Below are 21,142 nucleotides of genomic sequence, written 5' to 3' on the forward strand. Positions count from 1 at the left end.
TTATCTGCTGGTAAGCAGAAGGGCAAGAAATGTGTTCGATAGCAGAACGGGTACCAACAGAAATTGCTAAAGGATGGCCAAAAAAAGAATGCTTTACAAGCACTAGTGAAAATCTGCACGGGAAGTGTAATAATGAGGATTTCTGTAACTTTGAAGGCATCTGTAAATGAAAGGTCTATCCATACTAGTTCTGAAAAAAACAATTTGCAAATAAAGAAGGAGAACCCAGTACTGATGATTCACAAATAAAACATGTGATAATGCCCGAGGCCTAAGAAGAGTTGGAGGGAGAATTTGAATCTGGTCAGTCTTCAAATGACAAGCAGTCACTTGGAAGAGGCACAACAGGCGATCTTGGTGGTAGTGTAGAGGGGTTGCTCTCAGATGTAAACTCTGCAGTTGCTGATCCTGTGGACAGTTTGGCATACAGTGAAATCAAACTTGCCAATTGAAAGGAGAGAAAAAAATATAGCAGGACAATCTTTTATTATTTGGAATGCTGGAGGCCAGCAAAGGAAATCACCAGTAGGCTGACAAAAGCCTGTAGTGTTCAACCTCTTCCAGAGTAGACCGAAATAATATCGGAATAATTTAGAAACATAGGGCATCTTTTTCCAGATTCAAGCATTAAACCTTCAACGTCCACTGTTTAAATCCACTTTCAAATGAATTGCAGATTTATTACTATGGATGTATTTACTATATTTAACCAGAAAGGGAGCCATGGAAACCAGGCAGCGCCATCTTGAACAATGTCATCCAGTGGCTCTTTCTAAACCGTCAAAAAGAGAATGCAAAAGGCTGGATCTTCAGAATGTAGTGGAACATCACTTCACCAGCAAACTATCAATGGCATGTTAGCAAAGAGAACCCAGAGAAAGATTAGAAATCAATCAGTTGATTGGAGAGTTTTTAGCCGAAGACATAAGGCCATCCAGTGTTGTTGAAAACCTGTATTCATAACTTCACACCATGCTATAACATGCTAAGCCAGACATTTTGTTCAAGTTTCGCAATTGTACAACAACGTGAGAAAAAAAACACATTTTTCCATTAGGGTCAGTGAAAGCCATGATATGTGGAGCAGATCCCAAAATGAAGACTATACGTGCATCCCTTCAAATTGAGTGCTGTTGCAGTCTACAGACTGTCAATCAATATAAACTTTATTGCGGGCCAATCTCCTTAAAAGTACAGTCCCTGACACATAAAATTATGAAACAATACAATAATTGCATTTTATTACATCGTTAAATAAATATTTTACATAATCGACATCAATATATATCCAGGAAAGTTAAACTAATATTGTACAGTATTTGGTTTATCAATGATCAATTAGATTAAATGATTTTGCCCCGATTCACCAAGCCTTATTTAAAAAACGAAATACTGTGAATGTAACACCTTTGTGAGTGTACATGGTGCACAGCACATAACCATCAATTGTAGACCATACGTAGTATTTGAGGAAGATGGATAACGCAATCTCTTCCTAAAATGGGCAAATGCCAGGCAAATCCAGAAGAAATGCATATCAGATTCTATCTACTTCAGTAGTATAAAAAACCGCAGAGGTTTGAAGAATCATCAGACCATTTAAGAGTGAAATTTACTACAGCTAAAACATTCAACCTATATTTTATGAACAGAGCCATTTTATAGCTTGGGAACATGTTGTTAAAGTTCTGGAACCGTAAGGGTTTTAAAGGCAGATATACTGGAATACTTGTTAAATTAGCAGAATACAGAATCAATGACCCAAGGTGAAAGGTTTCAAATTTAGATTTAATTACTTTGACTATCTCATCCGTGATTGTGGTTCCTTGATTAAGAAGGTGTGATATCCCTATTGTGTCCAATAGACTATGCAAGTGTGTATACCATGTCCATGCTTTGCCACTACAAGACCCAACTACATCTTTAAACATCTCATTGTACAGGCTTATTTGATCTGTTTTAACATAGCCAGAAAAAAAGGGGTTTGCTAAGTGCCACACATCTAGGGGCTCTAACACAAGTATCCATGACTAGTTATATTGTAGGTGTGCTAATTAGAAGATTGTCTCTTTAAACAAAATATTTTTCCCTATGATCAGCGGAGAGGTGTTACCATCCCCCTAAAGTTTACTGCCATATAGGGAAGCAGAACTCGCATGGGCTGAAAAGCATCAAGGATGGTGAGGGGAGTCGGTAGCAAGTTTGGGAATGTAATGTGTTTATTAAACGATATCATCTTTTGAGGATGAGTTTACTCTAGGCAGTTTGAGAGCTCCATTTACCATGATCCTAAAACCTAACTCCAAAGTACTCGTAGAAGCTCACCTGCTGGAGACGATCCTCTTTAATTGAAATGTGTGTTTTGAATTCACATATTGAGTTACACAACATTGTCATTGTTTTGGATTGATTGATGGAGAGTCCTCGTCCCTTGCAGAAATCACTTAATAGTATTAGTTGTTTTAAGATCCCCATTTTGGGGGGTAATTCATAGAATTCGGCGCACAAGTGGCGCACACGGCTGGCGCACAGTGTGCGCGTGCGGCAGTCTGCACCACCCGCGTGCGCCAAAACCCATTTCAGCGCACAGCGTATTCATGGATTTCAACATCCATAAGCAGCCGTGGCGCAGAGTGGCGCAGCGACCCTGCAGCAGCGCCAGTTATGCCCCCAACCCCGCACTGTGCGCCATGACCAGCGCACAAATCTAGTACATGGCGCAAAGGCCAGTGGACCAGCATACAGCCTCCCAACCACAAGAACGCGTGTAAAACTCCCCGCGCACCCCTCAGAATACACGTAACCCTCCTGCGGCAGCGAAAACGCGTGTAAAACTCCCCACGCACCCATCTGAATACACGGACCCCGCTCGCCAGGTAAATAGGGTAGAAAAACCACCCCCCATGGCGTGGGCTGCCTGTGGGGCATGCCCAGGGTGGATGGGGTGCCTGCGTGTATTCTGGTGGTGTGCGAGGAGTTTTACACTTGATAGGCCTAGTGCGAGCGGGGTACGTGTATTCTGAGGGGTGCGCAGGGAGTTTTACACGCGACAGGCCTTGTGCGAGCGAGGTACGTGTATTCTGGGGGGGTGCGGGACGTTTTACATGCGACAGGCCTTGTACGAGCGGGGTACGTGTATTCTGGGGGTGCGCGTGAAGTATCACATGCGATATGCCTTGTGCGAGCGGGGTACGTGTATTCAGAGGGGTGCGCATGGAGTTTTACATGCATTTTCACTGCCGCGGGAGGTGAACGTGTATTCCTGAGGTGCCCCAACGCGAATTGGCAATGTGTCCCCCCCCGGGTGTGCCCTTTCCCCCCACCCCAGGCCCTGCAGCCAGCCAACAACACAGGGGACTACCCTGCACCGCTGGCCATGCCCCGCAGGCAGCCCATCCACCTGGGCCATGCCCCCCAGCCAGCCCACATGTCACCATGCACAAGTGATCACTGACACATGTCCCCCTGCACTCCCACCCACCCGTGACAGGCACCTGCCAGCAGGCCCCGACTCATGTCCCTGCACCCCACTCACCCACCCACCCAGCAGTGACAGGCACCTGCCAGCAGGCCCCGACTCATGTCCCTGCAGCCCCACTCACCCACCCAGCAGTGACAGGCACCTGCCAGCAGTCCCCGACTCATGTCCCCACACCCACTCACCCACCCACCCAGCAGTGACAGGCACCTGCCAGCAGGCCCGACTCATGTCCCTGCACCCCCACTCACCCACCCAGCAGTGACAGGCACCTGCCAGCAGGCCCTGACTCATGTCCCCCCCAACACGTCATGACGATCCACAATCATGGGCCTTATGGCCACCCAAATCACACCCCACGCCACCCCAGTCCAAACACACAACCAGGTATTACATCCACCCCACAATGAAATCCCGATCACATGATGCATCCCAAATGGCAAGTATGCACATCAACACATTTCCGTCACGCCCACACAATGGGTGCATGTGACTGAGAAAACACACATCGTGACATGCATGAAACCAAAGAGAGAATACCACACATTGAAGTAGGAAATAAAAATGTATTAAACACAAAAGCAAGGGAATGAAATGAAACACACAAGAATGGAAATAATGATCAAAAAGCTGTATGTGCAAAATTTAAAATAAAAATGTAGAAAAGCAGAATCCAAATCAATCCAAAAGCACGTGTCCAAAGTGTCAGTCCGGCAAAACAAATCCAAAGAGAAAAAAACATGAATCCATGGAAAAATAAAAAATAAGAAGTGAAATCCAGTGTAGAACTAATTACAAAGTACAAATCCAGGGTCCATGAGCCCAACCATTGAAATGAAACCTACAAAAAACCCTACCTAATGAAGAACTATATACAAAAAGGTGGGGCATTGTCCAAGTGCCCCAACAGAAATAAAAACAGAAAGGAAACCTAACACTAACTAACTATATACAATGGCGGTGGGCAAGTCCTACGGCTCACTCTGTGATTTCCCGGGCCAGGGCATCATCGAACTCCATGACGATGTCCCGGAGGCAGGCCTGTGCCCTGGCACCGAGGTCTTGCAGGGATGCAATCATGGCCTGTTCAAACTCCCTGCGAGTTGCCTCGAGGCACTCAGCCCGCCTCAACGCCCTGCACATGGAGAACTCTGCCCTGACCATGGTGAGCCATTCCTCTTCCGCCCGCCGCCGCTACGCATCTATCTGCTGGCCCAACCGTTGCCACACGCAAGACACTCCCATTCCAGGGTCCTCCTGCCCTCCGGCCGATGCCTGCCCCTCTGATGTTGATTGCCCCGAGCCATCATTGCTCCCACCTTGAGCCTGCTGCTGCTGTCCATGTGCCCTTCCCGATGATGCCGGCAAATCCTCCATCTGCTGGTCTCCAGTTGGTGGGGTGTCCACCCCTGCTGGACCTCCGACTCCCGACTGTGGCAGGGATGTGATCTCCACCAAGCTGGCTTTGTTGGTCGGGCCACGTCCACAGGGAGCCCTGGTGGAATCTGGGCTGGAAGATGGCAGGGAGAACGACTGGTGCATAGTCTCCACAGAGGAGGAGAGGGCCGCCAGAGTGCCCGACACATGTAGGAACCCTCCGACCAGGGCCCCTCCCAACTGTGCCACGTTGCCACGCAGCTCTTCGTGATGGCGTGCGTGGTCCCCCCAGGAAGCACGCACATCATCACGAATGACACACGTGCGCAACGCGGCACCAATCAGGACGGACCCCATACGGTCATGGGTCTCCTCGTCCGCAGGTAGTGGAGTGCCAGATGACGTGGGCCTCCCCCCTACCTGCAGATGGGCCTGGGACGGGGCATCCCTGCTGGTGCATGGTGGTGCATGGTGGTGCAGTCACAGGGTCAGGGACAGTGACATGCACAGGCCCCTCCGCGGTGACCTGTGCTGCCTCCTGCCCCTGGCCCTGGACTGCACCACTTGCACCAGTGGTACTACCCCCACCAGGCCCCATGTATGGTTCAATAGCGGCCTCCTCCTCCTCTGTGTAGACCACCAACCTGGATGGCTCAGCACCGTCTTCCGCCATCGCAAGCCCCTGTGCGGGCTCACCCGGCCCTTCCACTGCAGCCGTAGCGGCAGACGCGGCACCAGTCCTCTCGCTCCCGGATGATGGCAATACCTGGGAGGGTGGCTGGGCCTTGCGTCGCCACCCGGTGGAGGCATCACTGCCGCTTTGCTCCACAGCACCATCTCCGCCCTCTTCTTCACTCGACGCTGCGTAGAGGGAGACATAGAACACAAACATCAGGGTACTGTACAATAGTCCCCTAGACAGGAAGCAATAACACATGAGTGGCACAGTCAAACGTCACTTCCATCCTGTCCCTCCACAACACATGGGTCAAAGAAGGCAAAACACATGCAGAAACAGGCACAGCTCATGCAATCAACATCAGCATCCATGTACAAGGGCCTCTATTGACATACATGTTGTCTTCAAACTCACATGCATAATGGCTCATACTGATCCCATGCACACACATTCTCCGGAGGGTCATGCATCAGGGCTCGTAAACCACAAACACAGTGAATACAAGGATGACTAGACTGCATAAGTGAATCAACACATCGTCACGGACATGTGTCATGCATCCTTGGTGTTTCAAAGTCACACACACGCTATTCAGACACGCAGACATGTACACCATACATGTCCATGACAGCAGCACCCATCTCTCACACCCCATCCATGTCCAAGAACAGAGACAGGCATGCATTCATGTGTGCATTCTGCATGCTGCTTCCCATGTTGCATTGTAACACATGCATCATCCATGTTGTTCACGCATGACTTGTCTCACATGCAGCACCATGATGTCCCTGCACATACATATCCATACATGGCCTATGTCACACATACAGGCAAGTAGCTGACTACCAGCACACTGCAACATGCCCTGTTTCACACAGCAATGCATGGCCACTTACCGCTCAACTCCAGACGGGTCTACCTCTGAAGGATCTGGACGTGGAGCACTGGGCTTATGCATTCCAGGACCCTCATCTGGATGTTGCTCAGGCTGAACCGGCACCCCTCTGCATCCTCTGCCTTCAAGAGGCGCCGGGCCTTGCTGAGGGTCCTGGCCCTGACGTCCTTCCAGTGCTTCCGGACGTGCTTGATGTCGTGGGTTGCCACCCCCTCCGCGTTGATGGCAACCACTACGTCCTCCCAGATCCTCTCCCATCCTTCCTTGTTGGCGTGCGATGGTGTGAAGAGGGCATCATAATTCCCGAGAACTTGCTCCACCAGGATACCAACTTCCTTATTGCTGAAGCCAGTAGCCCTCTGCCTCTTTGGCTGGGGGTCGCCAGTGGTCTCGGATGGTGTTTGCCCCGACATGGCGACCCCGAGGCAAGTGTGGGTGGGCAACCGGGTCCTGCGGCTGGGCTGTGGAGCGATGGTATCCCAGTTGGGAGTCTTCTGTTCCAGCAGGGGTTGGACCCTGCAGATGGCTGGCGTGCAGGCACCAAATAGCAGGGCACGTGGGCAGCAGGCAGGCAGGCAGCAGCAGATGGCAGGTGGGAGCATGCTCGGGGCTCTGGGGGGCAGGAAAATGGCCTTTTGGGCAGGAGCGTGGCCAGCTTGATACGGAGTGATTTGGCACGTGAAAAAACTGCACGTCAGTGTATAATTTGAGGAAAGGCCCTTAGCGCATAAGCGCGTCTGTGACTTTACGCGCACAGGCTTTTCCCTGGCACGGGTTGAGGGTCCCACGTGGTTTTTCCATCACTCTGTGCGTGCTTTTCGTTGAATGCGGTATGTGTGTTTTCCAGGCGTTGGGGTTCACATGCGATTACTTCACAGTGGGTGGGTGTTGGCTACACGTTCTTCTTCTACACGCAAGGCAGATGGTGATTCGCACATGCTATTTTTCACTCTGGGAGTGTCCATGTTTGTCATGTAGCCCTGTTTTCATGGGCATACTAGCCTGCGTGTTGAACGTGTATGTTTTTTTGGGGCTCCTGGCTGCCACAGCATACTGCGTGTGTTTTTTTACACGCACGTAGGCAACAGGGGTCACTTATCTCTTTTTCTTGCTTTTCGGGGATGCCTGTGCGTTGCATGACACGTCATTTGTCCTAGGGGGCCACTGAATGGGACATTCATCGTAGCTGTATATACGTGTTTTTTGTTTGCGCATACTTTTGTAATGCGCAGGGACGCTGCCGCCTGCCTTCGTGTGGCAGACCTGTTTAGGCCTGTGCATTGTCTTTGGCCGTTCAAGGGTTTGCCCTATTCGATTCCGTGAATACGTGTGGTTCGCCTGCGTGTGTGCATTCTGTGTACTTCCCAGCAGTACATCCCCAGTTACGCCCTTATTTTCATGCGTTGTTCCCCATTCTGCGTGTTACGCCCCGTGTTCTGCCCCCTTTTTGGTGTGTGCGCTAACATTGTGCACTTTCGCTGTGCGTCTCGCGCACAGCGTTCTGGATGTTGCAATGATGTGTGCACCCGTGTGCGCCAGGCACGGATTTGGCGCACATCCAGAGGGGAACACGCGCAGGGCCTTCCATGAATCGCACGCGTGCGCGTCCGCATGCTTTTTCACGCTTGCGCCAGCTAGCGCCTGCTTGCGCTGCGATTTTCGGCGCACATTTGTTCCATAAATCGGCCCCTAAGTCTTTGAAATTAGAACAGTGTTGTCTGCATACATTAAAATGCCAACTGCATGATTAGCAATAGTAGTAGTGTCAGTACTTAAATTTAAAATTCTTAAAATCAAAATATTAATGTAGGTTAAGAAAAGTAAAGGGGTGAGAATGCAGCCCTGACACACTCCATTTGCAACAGGAAATGGGTTTGTTCTTTCGCCACCCTTGCGCTCATCTAACGGTTGCTGAATTAGTTTCATAGAGCTTTTCTGTCGGGCCCAAAATGTAATTGGGAATTTTAAGGTAATTTAAAAAATTCAAGAAAAGTTAATTTGCTTTTTGTGTAGGGGGAGGTACTTGGGCCAGTGCCTCCCCTCCAAAAATGTTGCAACTAAGTGTCCGATTCCATGCCGTTTTACTGAAGCAAATTACTTTGATGTAATTTACTTCGAAGTAATCACTTTGAATTTATGACTTCAATGTTTACATTTATTTTATTTGGGGGATTCCACACATGCCCCCATTCCCCACTTCCCCATCACTACTACCCCGAAACCCTCTGCACCCCCTTTTAACTCCTTAACCCACAATTATCTATTTAAATTGAAGTAAATTCAAAGTAATTACTTCAAAGTAAATCACTGTGAAGTAATTGCTGGCATTAAAACCAAGTGATACCAGGTGTCCTTGGTGGTTGAAAGATTGCACTTCATGATTTAATAGGGTGCCAGATTGCATATCGAAAACAAGTTTCCAAGAAGAATGTGGGCTATTGTTTGGGTAGCATTTTTTGGCAGTTCTCACTTTGATTCTTCTGCAGCTCTTTTTTTAAGTAACCCAGGTCCTTATACGTTCTTCTCAGACTAGGTATCTCTGCAGACAATCTATTGGTTTTTACTTACCATAAGACCTATTTGTCGATCAGCATTCAGAATCATATCAGGAGTTTTGAAACTGTGATTGTTTCTCGATAAGTAAGAGGTTGGGCTTGGTAACAATGGGGGTAAGCTCTGCGATCAATTCGTACTAAAAGGCTTCCATAGTCTTTCGAGCAGGGCTCTCCAATATTAAAGCTAATTTCAATATAAGGAGAACTGACTAAAAAATCAAGGGCCCTTTGCGGACATGGGATTTGATGGCAATAGCCAGATCGATAAAGAGATCCCCAAATAGTAACATGCATAAATAATTGTGGTCATTCTCTACTCAGGGTATTACCTTGAGCGATTCCCCACCTCTTCAATTGGCCACTTCCATGAAGATGTAATCATATGGCTTGACTGGGGACCTCATCTGAAAGTTGGTACAATGGGACGGTCTCCGAAAAGGCAGCCATTACAGGCACGCATGCCCCATAAGAAGAGGGTAGAATCTATCTCCTTTGCTTGATATTTGCTGTCCTTAGCGGTGCGGGTGGAGGCAATCTAGTTCTGGGACACCCAAACAGTGGTCTTCTTCATTAAGTAAATCGACTAAGGAATCTTCTCTTATCAGGACTTGCCCCTAAATGCTCCTCAACCAGCAACACAGGCAGTGGTATGCAGAAAATGGCTGGTCTAGGCATACATCTTTTTTGGGATAGAAACTCACACTGAAGATTATATTTTAGAAGAGCTGCAGCTGGCTGTAGCTGCTGAATCTACACCGCCGTGCTGTGCTGATAGTGAGAGAAGCATGGGAAAAGGCAGATTCTGCCATGTGCCATGCTTTGTCCATTGTTTGAATGTTCTGATACTCCACAACAATCAGCTGCTAGACTTGAAACCATGTCTTTTAGATGTGCTTTTCATACTCCTGCTCTGTTTGACTTTATTTCGTCTACTCACTCTTAATCCAATACTCTTTATAGGTTTAACGTTGATTCTATTGCTGAGGTTTTTCATTCTGTTATTTCATATTCTTTGTATAGGCTACATCTGTTACCTCCTTTCATGCCTCAGACTTGGCTATCTGGCCCAATATGGCTTCTTACAACACAGTTTTGCCATGCCAAAAATTAATGGTTGAGAAAAAATCCCCAGTGAATGTATATTCCTTCTCACCATTATACACATGATTTATTGGCACCATTAGAGACAACAATGCTAACTATTTCCAGATGCCAATTTTGTCTAAGGGTTAATCTTCTTGACAGATTTGTTGAACTCTTAACAAGCTGCTAACTTCTACCTCCAGTAGAACGTTCCAACAATTAGACTAAATATCTTTGGATCTTTTTTTTAATAAAGTTAAAACTACCAGTTCCATGCAAATTTAAAGCCCTTCCATGACTCTGATTAATGTCTTCACTGATACTGCTTCTGAACCTTCTGCTTTTTCTACTTTCTCAACTGTGTGTAAGTATGCAGAAGTACAAATCTGACACAGAGGTGGCATGTATGTTGGCAAAGACTTTTATTTATAAATGAAAAACGTACCTTGCCCTATATATATGAGGGGTTGCCCTACCTCAACAAAAATGCTAGGGACCCTGTCAGGATGGCCATAAAGTCAAATTTCCAGAATCCTGTGTCCAAGACTATTTCCGTCCCTTACTTTCTAAACTAACAAAGGAAAAAAACAGAGTCTCTTCTTGATCCAGAAGGAGGGCCTCTCGTTTGTGGATACAAACTCAAATGTTCAAGTTTTAATCTAGAAATCTTGAATGAATATTTAGCTTGAAGGTTCTTGAGTTTAAATGTCCTTCAAATGTATACAAAAACAGGATTTCCAAATGTCAGGGGGGAAAGCCTCTTCTCCTGTCCTTTATCTAGCTCATAAATGTAGCATCAGGCCTAGTACACTATCCTGCCAGACCTGACTGTAGACTTTCTGTTCACCAAAAACACAACCTTCGAAACAATCTCCAGGTTACCAATGTAGCCTCCCATCTGGTTCACTATCCTGCCAGGCTTGACTGTGGAGCTCTTCTTCACAAAACACAATTTCCAAATATTCCCAGGTCACCAGTGTGGCATCAAGTCTGGTTCACTATCCAGCCAAATTTGTTTGTAAACCTTAGAGTTCCAAAAGGTGTTCCTCTCTTTGGCAAATGTTCCCCAACCCCTTGTTCTGGTGTCTTGCTCCTTTCTTTTACTTCCACTTGAGCTCCAGATCCCTCTGGGCTGTTTTGGGATTCGCCTGATGGGTTCTGCTGTTGGTTCCTCCTTTCTGTAGGTTCTCACTGGATCTCCCTGACTTTTTTGGGCCCCCAGGACATTGATTATGTGTCTCTTTGCACTGGTGTGTGTTTTTCTTTTGAGGACTTTGTCAATTTTCATGTGGGTCACAGACCCTGGTATCCTGTTTCTTCTTCACTCACTGTCCATGTGAACAGACCTGGTGTACTCTCCTGCCAGGTACTGTTCCGCATAGGATATTTCAAGAAGTTCATTCACACTGCATAATTCTCCGTTATTGCTTTTACGCCTTTCGGGACCTTACTGTGTGCCCTTTTAGTCTATTTAGCTCCCTCTGTGTCCCAGTAGCCGGTCTGACCCTTTCCTTACTTTCAGGATGTGTTGTCCTGGGCTCCGGTCCACACTAGGAACATAGTGGGGCTTCTGTGCAGATACTGCATTCTGCATCCTGTCTCCGGCTGCTCTGCAGTGGTGAACTCTCTCTCACGTCTTTGGCTGTGCACCTTCTCCTTCTTACTTTGTCTTCGCCAGCCAGGTTTGCAATCTTCCAGCAACAGCCCTGTTGCATGGATCTCTTGGAGACACTTGTCCCTACTCGGCAGCGTCTCTGCTTCATTTGTTCGAATCCCTTGCCACGGAACAGGCGTCTGGTTCCTCGTTGCTCCTGGGTTGACTTGACAAAATATGAAGTCCTTCCTTGCTCTTTATCAATGCCTCCAGTAAGCTGTACTGTGTATGATGGTTCTGCGGTGTGCTTTTACCTCCTCGACTGATCTTCTTTGTCTCAGTGATGCTTTGTATTCTACCTGGGTAAGCCTCATCCTTATTAATGAAGTCCTCTACTCTAGTGAAATACATAGAGGTGTGGTCGACCAGAGGGGATTGATTGGGGTGCAAAGACAGAGGGTCCAGTAATGGAGGGGGTGAAGACTGCTTTCTCTCAAGGCTATCGTCACTGGTCCAATGGAGGGCTTCCCTCCCCATGAGATCCACCCACTGAGTACTACCCCCAGGGTGACTATTGGGTAGCGGCCTCACATCCCTGGCATCATGGGGAGGGGCTCCCCCCATGGGAGCAGTGACAATATCTTGGGATTTGCAACATGTGTTTAGAACTAAGTAGGCTACTCCTATTGATCCCTTACCATTGTTCAAACGCATCTTCTCATCTCTGTCTCTTTTTTTTGTTACTTTTTTTAACACTTCCCTTCAATCTGGTCAGTTTCCAGACATGTTCAAAGGGGCTGCCATTATTTCTCTTGGAAGAAACCCAATCCTTTTCTGATCTGTTTAATATCTGTGCCCTCTCGCTGCTCTCTTATTTTTGTAAAGCCTATTTTTCAGATATTGGGCTTTTCTGGGAAAGAGAGCCAGAACAATTTTTCAGTTAGCAGTTTTTATGTGAGGAGGAACCAAGACAAGCAGAAGCTAGGACCATTTTTCAGATTGTGGCTTTTCTGCCATGGAGAGCAAGCACTTTTTTTCAGACAGAATCTTTTTGGGAAGGCAGAGCCAGGGTATTTTTTTCAAAATAGCAGCCTCTTCTGTGAGGCAGATTTATAATGCACAGGTGTAATTCCACTCAAGGAAGTCAATGGTATTTTAGCTTATACAGAAAAACTATGATCCTCATGTTTCTCACTCAACCACTCAATTGTACTCATTAGTCAAGAGATTGTCTCTAAAAACGAAGGTGTCAAAAGCATGTTGGCGCAATCTGTGATTAATTGCACTTTCGTCTTCTTCAATATGATTCCCTCTCCTTGCACTTATGAGTCGGGCATCCCAGAAGCCTATATCAACCATTTTTCTTGGGAGTTCTGTCAATGTGGAGGGTGAATTACTACCCAAAGGCATTGCGGCCTAATTTACTCCTGCGTGCACTGCCATAACCCCTATGTCTGCACTTTTCTCGCTTGTATTATCAAAGATTTTTTTTGCTGAAGTGAAATTAAATTCTAGGCTCTTGTGGCAGACATATTAGGGAATGCTTAACTTCTCAAAGTGCTCGTCTATCAGGGAGCATGAAACAATGGTACACAATGGTAAAACAAAACAGACCAATCGTCCTGGAAACCTGTCATTACAGAGAGATTATCATTTTTCGGTGCAATTTCGGTGCCACAGGGATTGCTGTTGTTTTACAGCTATTCACAACCTGACCCCGACCTAGCCTAGGAAACTAGCATTAACAGACCATAAATACTGCACAAATTGCAGAGACAACGAGCAAAGCACAAAAACCACTAGGCATGTGAGCGTATAGAATGCTATCAAAGCTACAATGATTGCAACCACTATTTCCAAACCCTGGAAAACCCTGACCAACTTGCTATACATTCCTCACACATTCTCCTGCCACCCACTGCTCACAGTGCTGCAGTAATGACAATTGCATCTGCAGGGGTCAGTGGTCTCAATGGGCAGACATCAGCATTGTCAATAACACTATCAAGCTTCCAACAAGCCCAGATGAGCCAAACACTGCAAATCGCTCTGTGCGCGTGGACCCAACATGGTAGCAGACACGGACGCCTCTGCTGTTTTTGAGATAGCAGAGACACAGACCTCTGGGCCTTGTGTGCTTCACCTAAAGTCATCTGTGGGGAACAAGAAGTTCTACAGATGGCTTTAGGTGAAGCACATTAGGTATGATCCTGCATCCTAATGGAACCTTTGGTCAGTGTCTTGATTGACAATGGAGTGTTAAGGGTTAGAATGTTTATGTGTGACTGGGGTTCTATGTGAGTCAGTTGGAAGACCAATGTAGAATTCCTTGTTCCCCACAGATGACCATGACCTCAGGTGAAGTTCCAGTAACTTCTTTATTTAGTTCCAGTACATTATGATGGTCATATAGTGTCAGGTACATCTGGGTTCAGGGCAACATACACCTGCATCCTCCCAGGTAGGCTTACATCTCCCAACTGACTCACATCCATTAGGATGCAGGATAATACCCAATCCCTACATATCTCCCTTCCTTAGGGACATAAAACACAAGTAGATAACTTAACCATAATGGCTAATAACAACACGCACACAAACAACCCCACGTTCAATGCACTTGCCTTATCACTCCTAACTGAGAACATTCTGCTAGTCTCATTGCATATTCCAAAATAGTCCACACAGCCGTGGGACACAATTACAATCAATGCCCCTTCCTCTTTCTACCAAGTGAGGAAAAGGCACCCAACTGCTCAAACATCCTTACTAAAACTTTTACAAATAGAGGCACCCATACCTCTCTTCCTAAACTTGACTTCATCGTCCCACAAAAGAACACACACACATCTCCCTCGCACCCAACAATGCAAACCGGTATGTACCTAAATACACACCACCTCCAACTAGACTGAGTATCCCAGATACCCGGGTAACTACTTCACTTCTTGTGACACCATTACCCCTAAATTGCCCATGTTGAAAGTATTCCTAAATACAATACAGCTCCTATTAGGGAAAACAACACTTCATTCACACCAGCATCATACCAACATCAATGACTCTACTATAGTCTTTGCTGTATCATCATGAAACTCTGAATGGTTTCTAAACCAAACAACCAAACAAAAAACTTTGTTTGACACTTAGCACTCTAAACTTTAGCATTAAATAAGGTCTTAATACATCTGCATTACAAAAGTCCCACCTGTGGAAATAAAACATTAGTGCACATAACTATACTTCAGATTCCACATACCAAACTCTAGCAATGTTGTCAATGCAACCTATATTTCATTAAATGTCCATCTGTGGAAGGAAAAGCGTGTTAGTTAAACATGACCGTACCACAATTTTTTGCCTTTGCATCATAACATTACCAAGTATTTGTTGACAGAGGTAACAGAGGCCACGACTTTTACACACCATCCGTGCACACCTATCAAACATGCTAACTACCACTTGCAAGATACCTCTCATACCAATGTACCTACAACATAAATACCAAATAGCATTTCAGAAAACACTATTACTACGCATATCTCAATCTCTTTCTACTAATATGCAACTTTAACCTACTTAATAAAACCTCACATTTGGATCACTTAATCCCTTGGTTGACTAATTACAAACACCCTTGAGACCTAAATCCAATATAAAAAACTATAAACTTTGTTCTCTGCTCTTAAGCTTCAACAACTTCCATGAAGTACCCCTATTACAGGACAACCTATCCCACAAGAAACTACACCTGACAACATACAGGATCATGCTCTCATGCACTCACGCTGTCCAAATGCCATTCAGGCCTCACATGACAACATATTCTGAATCAATAACTAATTATAACTACTTAACCAATTCAATGAAGGCAAGACCAAATTGCTTCCTTTACTTATGCTCGTGAAAGCATCATCTCTTAACTTAAAAGTACCTCTGTTATTCATTCCGGCAATTAAGATCATTCACAACTTAAGCTTTTTGAAAAAAAAATTCCAACGGGCGGAAATGCAGCCGCCCGCAACAGTAATGGATTTACCAATCCATCTGCCACACTTCCTTTTGTAAATATCCCCTCCCGAAGCGTTCCTTTCCTGGTATGTTCATAATGCTGCTTTTCATTGCTGCCAGCCGCCTGCTATAAAATTGTACTCCCTTTGCCTCCTACCGCATCTCTCAGTTCTTAAGTAGGCTCCAAGCCCCTCAGGAACTACTGACAACGTGCCCTCAAAGATCCTCATCACCTCATATAAGTGATAGCTTCTACATGCACCTCCTTAGCGCTGCTGCAAATGGGCCCTTGCCCCTCCAGGCACTACACATGTTGTCTTGGGCAATATTCTTTCATCTCTGCACATGGGCTCTAAGCCCCTAAGGTGCAGCCACGGGCTACAAGTCTCTTAGGTGCAGGTATGGGCTCCAAGCCCCCTCAAACGCTGTAATGGCCCCCCAGGACCCTCCTCTGCTCCAGGCGCTTTTCACATTCGCCACCAATCTTCTATTTAACATATAGGCGCAGCTTAGGTTCCCAACCTCTTCTATTGCTGCTGCCCCAACTCCAGGCCTCAAGCTGTACAACATCACTCCTCATTGTTTCTTTTCCCGGCGCAGCTTAGGCTCCAAGCCTCTCCTGTTGCTACTGCCTTGGGCTTATAGTCCTCAGTTGCACAGCATGCCTCCTCATTGCTTAATTTCCAGGCGCAGCTTAGGCTCCAAGCCTCTCCTGTTGCTACTGCCTTGGCTATATCCCTCAGCTGCCCAGCATGGCTTCCTCATAATTTCCAGGCGTAAGTAGACCCCAGGCCTCTTCAAATTGCTACTGCCATGGGCACCAAGCCCTCCATGCTGCAGCTAGTGGTCCCAGACCCCTTAAGCAATCAGTCTCTGGGCCCTCAGCCCCTCCTCAGTCTCTTGCTTTCCTCTTCCCCTGACCTGTCCTTCTAGTGACAGGCCAGCTGGCCCCAGGCTCTGGCGCAGCCCCTTACTCTCTGCCCCTGAGCTCCATGCGCTGGGCCCTTCTGCGCCTACAGTTTTAAGCACTCGCCCTACCTGGGAGGTCTTCTTCTTGGGTTGGGGGGAGGTGTATGTGCCATCTTCAATGCTGTCCCCCAGCACAGCCAGCATCCTCGTCGCCAATGTAGAATTCCTTGTTCCCCACAGATGACCATGACCTCAGGTGAAGTTCCAGTAACTTCTTTATTTAGTTCCAGTACATTATGATGGTCATATAGTGTCAGGTACATCTGGGTTCAGGGCAACATACACCTGCATCCTCCCAGGTAGGCTTACATCTCCCAACTGACTCACATCCATTAGGATGCAGGATAATACCCAATCCCTACACCATCCTTTCTCAGAATCCACCTCTAGTTCAAAAACTGCACTTTATATTTGTAGTAAAATAATTTTCTTTAGGAAAAACCTTTTTATTTTGGTTTACTGTTTGTTTAATATATTTTAATACAAAGAAAGCAGAAATCACACTTAGGTTCATTGGGGCTCATTATAGGTTTGGTTGTATTTCCAGCAGAAATACTGCAAAACTAATTTACTCTTAGCAGCACCTGGACTGGCAGCAATACCGCTTAATTATGAGGAGGTAACAGCAGTCTTAGTCCCCGTTTGCAGAGTCCATTGGAATACAAGGGGATTTTAGTGGAAATACTGTGGTTGTAGTTCTGCCTGAGGAGATTCCTCTACTTTTTGGAATGAAAGTATAAGCTATACCTCCATCACTTGACTAGCAGCATCTCCTCCAGTTAATCACCAAACCTTGAAATTGGTGGTGTGGTAAAAGTGTCAGCATGTCCATAAATGCCAAAGAAAATGCTGGTAATAGAATTACCAACATTTTTACCAAACCGCCAAACCCATGATGAACCCCAATAAGTCAGTGTTCTGACATCACACTGCCATTTTTGTCATATGTCTTCATTTCAGAAATGTTCCTATTAAAGCCATTTCTTCTACATTCTGTGAAAAATCCAAGGAAAGTGTCCCTTCTCCCCAATGGAGAACCACCTCTTTCAGATTAGGGTTGTGAGCCTGCTACACAAAACTCTCCCTATTGGACTGGGCAAGCGGAATCTCACTGGGGGTGACCACCCCCCTTAGAGGATAAGGACTGCCCAGTGAGAAAATCTGTAACATCTCCATTACTACCCACGTTCAAAAAGGGTTATTGCATGCATGGGATCTGATAACAATGTTCAAGAAAGGGACCTTTAATTCTGCTTGGTTTGGCTGCTGGCCCCTCCCTGAGACCAATGGAAATGTATCTCTCATTGCAGGGAGACACATATAAAGGACGAGACTCTTACCTGCTGTAGAGGAGCCAATGCAGAACAAGTTGACTGCTGGGTCATAAGAATTGGAGAGAGGCCGCGCCAGATGGATGCCACTGCTGTAGCGTGGTGCTGACGCTTCTTGGAGGCAGGACCATGACGCATAGTTGGTGGGTGGAGAGCCCGTGCAATGCTGCCGAGTCCAGGAGCGCTGCACACACCCAGGAGCGCTGCACACTGCAAGCTCCAAGTTCTCAAGAGGAGCAAAACTGAACCATGACCAAAAAAGAAGACTGCCATTCCGAGACCGGGGCAGCTGAAGGAAGCAGCAGGAACTGATGGTGCGAGGAGCCCAGATCCAGCATGGAAGGAGTGACCGCCTCCCCAAGGAAGGCCCCCATGAAGAAGCAGGTACGCAGTTCTCGGCAAGGATAAGGAGGAAGGTGGTTTAGCTCTGCCGGGCTCCAACAGAGATCCATAATGCTGAAAAAGCAAATTTGATAGACAAAGACAGACAATGGGCCTATAAACCAATAGAGACTGAGAAAAATACTCAAATAGGGTGAGCTTGACAGCGATAACCCACGTTTGGTTATTAGAAACCAGAAAACGAGTAAAATACCAAAAGGAGCTGAACTTGAGAACCACAACTAGCTAGGGGCTATTAGAAACCAGAAAGGGAACAAAATACCAAAAGGGGGTGATGCTGCGAATCACCACCCGCAAATGGTTTTCAGAAGTCAGAAGGCCCAAAATACCCAAAGGGCTGCCAGCTGCAAACCACCACACACATGGGATTATCACAAACCCCAAAGGGAACAAAATACCTAAAGGGTGCGAAGCTGAAAACCACAACCCATGAGGGGTAACAAGAAGTCAAAAAGCAAGACGAATATCCAATAGCGGTGAGCTTTAATGCCACACACCATGAGAAATTACTAGCATACTGAAAGCGTACAAAGTACCCAAAGGAGGTGAAGTAGAAAGCCATTATCCGCCAGGGGATATTAGAAACCAGAACGAGAGCAAAATACCCAAAGGGGGTGAAGTTAAAAGTCACTAGCCTCAAGGGCTTCCGAGAAGCCAGAAAGCAGAGGCAATATTAAAAGGGAACACACTTGAAATACATAACTCACAAGTGGTTCAGAGAAAAGACAAATTAAGAAAAATACTCAACAAGGGCCCAGAGAAAGGAAGTGAAGAAAGAGAGGGGAAGTCCTGGTTAAGCGACCAGAGCCCAGTCTGGGCTAAAACTCCCACCCACTCAAAGAAAGTGGAAACCTACAGTATCTCAAGTAGAAGCAGAAGGTCTCCCTGGGACCACAAGAAATTGTTGTTGGTACAACTATGTGATACCCACGAGGGGTGAGCAAGGGACAGCAGTTAAACAACTGCAAGATCTAAAAACACCAGAATCTTGTTGTTTTCTGGAACTGTGTGAAAAGACAAGAACTAAAACGAGGTGGAGGGGGCATAAGTGTGCCCATTCTACTTTGTGGTGGAATCCAAGACTTTTGTTTAATTGAACTGTGGGAGAAAGCTTTTAAAGTCACGCAGTCTAATTCCAGGTACGTTGTTGGGAGAGTATTATTACTCTCCCAAAAAGGAGAGTAAGAATACTTCTCTGAGCTAAGTTTGATTTCTGTTATTAGTGGTAGGGCCAGTTAGAGGGATAGTTTAGGTTCAGACGGAGGACCGTTTCAGTTGTATCTGACATCTTGACAAGCATCTTTTGTTATTTTGTTTAGTGTAGGGAACCCCCACCACAGTGATAGGGCGAGTTGGGGGCTTTTATTTTACTTTAATAAAGAACAAATAAGATGGTGCATGTCCATGTGTTCGTGTCCTGTCTCTGACCTACCATAATTCCGTGTCTGGTACTATGTCTGGCTAACTCGGCACAGTCCAGGTCAATAAGTCCTAGAGTCCGCAAAGGTCGAAGCTGATTTCAATCGATACATGTATAGCCAATTCTAACCATAATGAGTTATTGTCTCGAATTGAATCAAGCCAATATGAGCTGCATACAAGTTGATTAGAAGGTTTACAGACTCGGCTCGATTCCAATAATGAGTCTTCTCTACAGAAGCCCAAATGGTTCAAGCCATGTTTTTAATTGTCTGAACTGGCATTCAAGTCGAGCACTTTATAACTTGCCCAACACTTGTTGTTACCGCCAGCTAGATGTGCAATGATAAACCCCTTTTCAGAAGACTGTGTCCTTTGTCAATAGCAAATAAAATAGTGTTGAAATATGTCAGTGAGATGGCTGATTCAACTTATAAAAAAGCAATACTTACAAATGTCACTGTCAAGTACAGTGTATGCTTAGTTTCAACTGCAGCCCCTTAATGTTCTTAGCTGAAAGTGACAGCAACATCTTTAAACGAAACCAAGCTTTGTATTATTGGACAGATATAAAGTTAAGTCGTTGCATTTTTAATTTTTGTATTATAATTCTTTAATTACATTAAACATTATGAATACACTATAATTACTTGAGACCAATTACAAAGAAATACTTGAGTGCATTCGCTCTAAGTGGACCCAGTAGAGCCTTATTGCTGGGTCACTATGATCGCTTGCCTTTAGAAACTACATAAAACACCCACAAAAAAATGAAAAAGGATTGACAGGCTACACAATGAAGGAAATCCTAAGAAATAGGGACAATTCATGTTATTTTGGTATAATAATGCAATGCTTGGAGCCCGAGTGACAAAGGGCTGGACATTTCCCGTTAGCAAAGACAATGCATTATATAAAGAAATTCAAAGAAATGTGGTGGTCACCTCAACAATGTTAACCCACTCATTTTGTGTGGGGTGGGAAGCTAAGTGTTATAGCTGTGCATTGGCTTTCGACATCCATGTAGGTGGTGGCCAGGGTTCTGCTGCCATCTGCAGGCCCCACCTCCATGCCCCCCCCCATGCTGGATGCCTGGTACACAGTTCAACATTATAGCCCTCATTACAAGTTATCTGAAACAATGTGGTGATACCGTCAATCCGGTGGTACCGTTTCCGGCTACCAGAGTGACGGAATCACCAGCATATTCCAATGTGTGGGCGCGCGCACACCCCAATTCCCGAAACACTGTTACTGGCGTGACGGTAACTCCGGCAAAACAGAGAATTGCCAGTACTAGCGATAAAACATGCCAGTAACAGTAGTTCTGGAGTCCATCATGACAGAAA

The 21,142-nt window shown here is 46.0% G+C and overlaps 1 long non-coding RNA gene across 1 annotated transcript in view; it reads left to right on the plus strand.

The window, feature by feature from the left end:
* Positions 1-21,142, plus strand: part of LOC138578189 (uncharacterized) — a 494,414-nt gene that overhangs the window by 348,193 nt on the left and 125,079 nt on the right. The window lies entirely within an intron of this gene.

Source organism: Ambystoma mexicanum, chromosome 1p (genome assembly GCF_040938575.1).
Source record: "Ambystoma mexicanum isolate Mex_15411 chromosome 1p, UKY_AmexF1_1, whole genome shotgun sequence".
Classification (NCBI taxonomy): domain Eukaryota; kingdom Metazoa; phylum Chordata; class Amphibia; order Caudata; family Ambystomatidae; genus Ambystoma; species Ambystoma mexicanum.